The following is a 6,038-nucleotide window of genomic DNA, read 5'->3' as shown; positions in this document are numbered from 1 at the left end:
TCACAAAAGTGCAATAATGGTGATTGTGTGTAAGCAACAAAAAAAGGTTTGCGTTCCCATTCAGGAGGGTTAGACCTATATGAAGATTACACACACTGCACAGGGCCTCCAGTCGCTGAAGGCCCCATTTAATGAGTTACCTCTCTTACTAAGGGTGCTATATTTGAAGGTTCCTATCCATGTGAAGTCACTGACCCCCTCATCCATGCTATATTAATAATATTTCCAGATCACCACTTCTCAGATTTTATAGGCATATTTCTTGTTACAGGTCTAAATTGCAATACCTTCCTATCCATATGAACTACAGAACTACAGACAAGGGCATTGGGTTCCTTTGCCTCTCTTATGAAAGGTATACTTTTTTTTCTACATTCCTCCACTTTGATTTTCTACAAATATTTATCCTATTACAGCTGTGGTTATTTGTTCAAGTACAGATCTAATTTTCAATAGTTTATTTTCCAAAATACATGTATGTACTAAACATCAAGTAGTTTTACCTGTAAAACTACTTGATGTTAGGTCACAGACCTCCCTCATCCATAGTCCACCCATTAGAATTTCCATTTTCCATTGCACTGATTTTACATGTTTATTACCAGTTATGGGTTTTATTTTCAATAACTCACTATCCATATGAGCTACAGATCTACCAACAAGTGTGGTGGGTTCCTTTAGAGCTCTTATGAAAAGGTACACCTTTCATTTCTTCCAACTTCCTACTATTGTATTTTTTTGCAAATATTTATGATATTACAGTTGGGGTTATTTGTTCACATACAGATCATTTTCTGTAGCTCTATATCCAGATGGTTTAAATTATTTTCAATATTATGCATATTTAACATATATTCCACTAGGTGGAGCCATTGATAACGGTACCTCTTACCCTGTGGACCTACTTGTATTGACAGCCACACCTCGCATTGGCACTGCCGGTTGAATAGTTTCCTTGCTCATTGTCTTCCCTTATTCCAATTATCTATGTTCCCATGGCTCGAAATGAATGTCCATTGGTAGCACTGGTGCTCCTAACATAAACATTTTAGGAGCACCAGACAAATATATATTTTTAATTGATTGAGATATAGCCTACATTGGGCCTATATGAATCCTACTTGCTTTTGCAGCACATCTCTTGAAGAATATATCATTTTCCTTTCTTTCCAAATGTTTGCATAATGGTAAGGTAACCAGGTTGCTAGGCAATATGGGCAAAAAAATCTAATTGTGATTTTTCAACAATATATTGCCATTTGACTTGCGATATAGATCAAAACACTTGGGTGAACTGTTGGAATCATAAAAATATAAGTATTACTCTAATTCTATGGTGTTGTTTGGCATGACAACAAATGAAAAGGTAGGAGTAATGACAGGGGAGGAATCAAAGTGCTAGTCATTGTTTCTCAGGGGACCCTAATAGCATTTGAATAGATGCAAAGATGTTACATTTAGACAAAGATTTTAGAATAGGCTATCTGATTCAGAACATGTCTTTGCACAAACAACATGCTGATATAGACCACCACTGGTAGCAACCTGTACAAGAGCTAACGTTTGTTTTGCCTTAGCTAGTGCATTTAGCTAAAGGGTATTTAGCTAGCCAGTTAGCTAGTTAGCGATTAGCTTTAGGCACATACCAGCTTCCTTAGACGAACTAACTTTCAATTTGCAAAGAGCAAGATAAACTAATATTATATAATAGAGGAAACATGTGGATTCATATTTAGATGCAACATGGAAAACAGTATCGTTGCTGTTTTGGAAGAATCTCGTTGAGTGCATGCTTAGAGACCGTGTGCTGCCTGCCTGTTGAGTGACAGGTGAGGTTTCAGCCTGACTTGTTTGAGCCATTTAGAGAAGTGTTGCAGCAAAATATTGTTACGCATTTAATTTTTTTATTGGATTTTTTTCGAAAAGTGCTCCCAAAATGAAATCCAAATTGGTCACGCTTTGACCTTGTATGTACTTGCCCATTCCGTCTGTGTCATCGTTTTGATGAAAGCCATTGAAGAAGCCCGAAAAAAAAAAGTTTTGTAGTAAGCAAGCGTTGCGCCTTTAGTTTTCTATGCTGATCTAATAATTGTTTTGCATCTTTACTCACATTGGTTGAGCGCCTTTCACTTCTTTCCACATATGAAAACTAACACTTCAAAATTTAACGTAACTTTATTACCACTCTGCAATATTAAATCCCTTCACCCCAAATGATGGCTTCCTCTGCATGAAATGAACTGTGTTGCCTATCCTATATGGTTAGAAATGTGGGATTACACACCAAATGTTCCTGTAAGTGGTATACAGCCCAATCCTAAATCCCATACACCCTATGCACTTGTAGAGATCTGAGTGGATTTGACAGGTATAAGCAATATGGCAATAGTTCCAACTTGCCCTCTTATAGGCTAAGTGGAAGTTTAAACATACTGCTTACAGATGTAGATCTTAATTTGATCACTCTTTTGTGGCTAACAATTTTCCTGCACTGCAGGAAATGCAAACTTGTAGTGTATTCAAAGTTTAAAAAGGCTTCTAAAATGTGTAATTTCCACTTTAAAATGTCGGGCTTGATTTGCCGCAAGGAAAAATGTATCAACCCCTACAAAAAATATCCAGTAATTATAATACACATAATACTTCACATTAACTGTTGCTGCAAGATTATTTTCCTGCTGTAGTAAACTGGATCAAATTCAGATCCTACATCTGTATACCAATCTTCACAAGCTTTAATCTCCACAAGTGCATAGGGCATGGGTTCTAGGGGTTGATTGGGTATTGTGCCTACGACATTGCCCTGTGGAGGATGCCATCTTTCGGGAGAGGCATTAAAATGTGTCTTGACTCTCTGGATATTGAATAGTTTAACATGGTAAGCCTACTTCTCGTAAGAGAATAGGTTCTTGCCCCGGTGTCCTGGCTAAATTCCCAATTTGGGCAATCTACCATACTGTTCCAGAGTGCACCCAGTTGCCCAGCCACATGAGCCTGGCCAGGGTGATGGAGACTGTCTGCCTGGCTCCTGGCAGTAATTATAGCTCATTAATCCACTCTCCACCCTATGTAACTAACACTTTCCTGATGTGTTGGCCACAAAAAAATTGCCATTAAAAAAAATCTGTATTTTATTTGAACAGCTAATAAATAATTGACGCCATGTCCTTCATCAGTGGCCTTCATCACAACACTAACCAGGTTTCCATTCAACCTATTTATGCAAAATACATGTCAAATAAATAAAAGTCATGACAGGCCTGATGGAAACAGTTACTGTAATTTCTCGGTAAACTTTCCAAATGTTGACAAAACAAAATAGGCTAGACAAGGTGGGACCTATTTGTGTCTGTTAAATTAATTATGTGAGAAATGGCAGTGGAAATGCTTTTACCTGCAAATATTTCTATAACAACCATCATATCGAAATAAACTTGGAGTCATGTGATGATATGTTGTGTGGTCCTCCCACTACGACTTGGGAAAGCATGTTGTTTATTATGCTACAGATGAAATACAGCAAGTTATGATGAATTTCACAGGGTGGTGAAAGTGCACGGTGATGAGCTTGATGCTCCTTTCCAATAACTATCAAGGGTCTTATTCTGGTGACATGACGATTGATGCTTGGCTGCCATTTGACAAATAAAAATATTGCTGCTATTTTGTCCATAATAATCTTATCATGTAGGCTATACCAGCACTGTGTCTGTGAGCTGTTGACTAAATCGCCAGAGTGGACACATTCTTTATATAATGCAACATTTTGTAATAAAACCATCAGTAGAGTTGATGGTTTTGCGATGGAAACCCATTTAACTTTTCTTTTTTCTTTTCGGTACACAGGAATGTAGCCTCAAAAGTTCTTATTATGTGCACTGTCATCACACACAGCATTTTATCTGCAACAAGCCAAGCTCTGCCTTTCATATGAGAGGTATAGAAAACCACCACACTTGTTTGTAGGTCTGTAGCTCATATGGATAGGAAGGTATTGAAAGTTAGAGTTAACTTAATAAAAAATGGCAAGTTACAACATATATATTTGTAACAAACAGAGCAAGCAGGGGTTTGAATGAGAGCCATGAGTGTACAGCCACAGCTTGCTCATCTCCCTACAGTGCAGTGGCCCGCATCAGTTATATTTCAGATGGTGTCAACATAATTGAATATTGAAGTAGAATGTATTTTTGTAAGTCACCAGAAGTGACATTGTCATAGTAATTCTATTAAACCCCAACCCAAACTCCCCCACCCCTACCCTTGTCACCACTGCAGAATAAAAATCCTAGGGGAAGATGATAGGCTTATTCATACTTTATAACTTTTTCAAAATGTAATTGTTTTAGGAAAAAAATGATAATTTAATTGAGACAACCATGAGGTTTTCCTGTAAACACTAGGTTCTGCTGGTTGCACTTTTAAGACCGTCCCTTAGCCGCGAGTGTATAATATTTCCCCGTTGAAACCAATTTAGAGTACTTAAAAAAAACATAACAGTCACCTAAAATTAGACATATTACGCATCTACTTATTCCATAGGGAGAGGGAAAAACTGTTCGTAATTTTTGGGAAAAACCTCCCACAGCCTCTTACACTACGAGGGGGCGCAAAATCCGCCCTCGTCATTTCCACAGGTACAAAATCCCACTCACTGTATGACTCTTCTCAATATAAACTAGGCCATTAATGCTTTTCTTGCCGTTCTTCAGTCTGTACAATTATTCTCTTCGCATCTCTCACTCTTCTCCAGCAGATGCACCAATACAACTGAATCCATGCGCTCACCAAAGCTAATTGGAGAGGCACGCTATAATTCACTAGCCCCGTAGCTACGGATATATTCCCACGTGCTCTGGAATGAATGAGCATAATCTGTTCTTCACGATGACAGAAGACACAGTTAATCATTTAGGGGGAAAAGAATGCAAAAACAGAGACAGACGACCCACTGCTGCAAGGGCGTGAAATAAATGCATCTCCCCTGCGCACTGGTGTGTCTGCTAGGTGGTGCGCGTGCCTTGTGTGTATATGTGTGTGCGTGCGTAGGTGCGTGATTTAATGTGTACGCTTTTTGTCACCTTTAACGTGTATTTATGTGCGTAACCATGACAGTCGTGCTTAAATCTTGTGTAATGAGCTAAACATTTAGAGGGCAGGTACTTCTAATTGGAGCACGAATGATGGACGGTGACGTGTCTACCAAATTTATATTTCAATGTTTTTCCTCAAAGGAGGTTCCAATGAAGAGGCGGCATGTTGCATTTACACTTCCATTGAGTAAGGCTGACGCACAATTGATTGATGGATGGATGAAACATGGCTACCTATCAATAGCAATACCTCGGGTGGCAATTAAGCTGTCACACAGGATTTATTATACTACACCATTAATATGAGGCACATCCCGTATACTTGCTCCTAAAGCAACAGTGGTAATAAAATGTATGATTCCCTTGCATTAATATTTAGCCTCAAATTAAACATCACCATTTGTCTTGAATTCATTTATCATGAATTCACAGAAACAAGTGGCGAGTGAGGTTGACAATAACGTGCTGTCATTTCAGTGATGGATGCCGAGAGACACTCAATAAACTGATCCAGGTGAGCACAGTGTGTTCTTGTTGCATCGACCAATTTTAAGTCACCTCATTGTTAATAAAAACGAAGCAATTCCATATTTTGGGCTGTTTAGGGGATTAAAAAATAGACTATAATTTACAATATAGCTTCAGTGAGGTTAAAGTAAAGCTCAATGATGTCAAAGTCAATTAAATCAGTAAAAGTATATCGACCAACCTACACAGAAAATGGTCATGCCAAAACAGTTCTTCACAATTATCAGTAGGAAATGTGTCCAAAAGAATCAGCGAATCACTTGAAATACATGCAACACAAATTTCAAAGTTCATGGCATCAATGTCTTTATTTTTCTGTAAAATAATTTGATTTGCCAAAGTCCTAAAATAGTGACAGTTAACGTAATGTATTAATTTAATTTATTTCCATCAAAGTGTTCTAGGTACAGGCCTTTA

Source organism: Oncorhynchus gorbuscha, linkage group LG04 (assembly GCF_021184085.1).
Source record: "Oncorhynchus gorbuscha isolate QuinsamMale2020 ecotype Even-year linkage group LG04, OgorEven_v1.0, whole genome shotgun sequence".
NCBI classification, from domain to species: Eukaryota; Metazoa; Chordata; class Actinopteri; order Salmoniformes; family Salmonidae; genus Oncorhynchus; species Oncorhynchus gorbuscha.
This window is presented reverse-complemented; position numbering follows the sequence as displayed.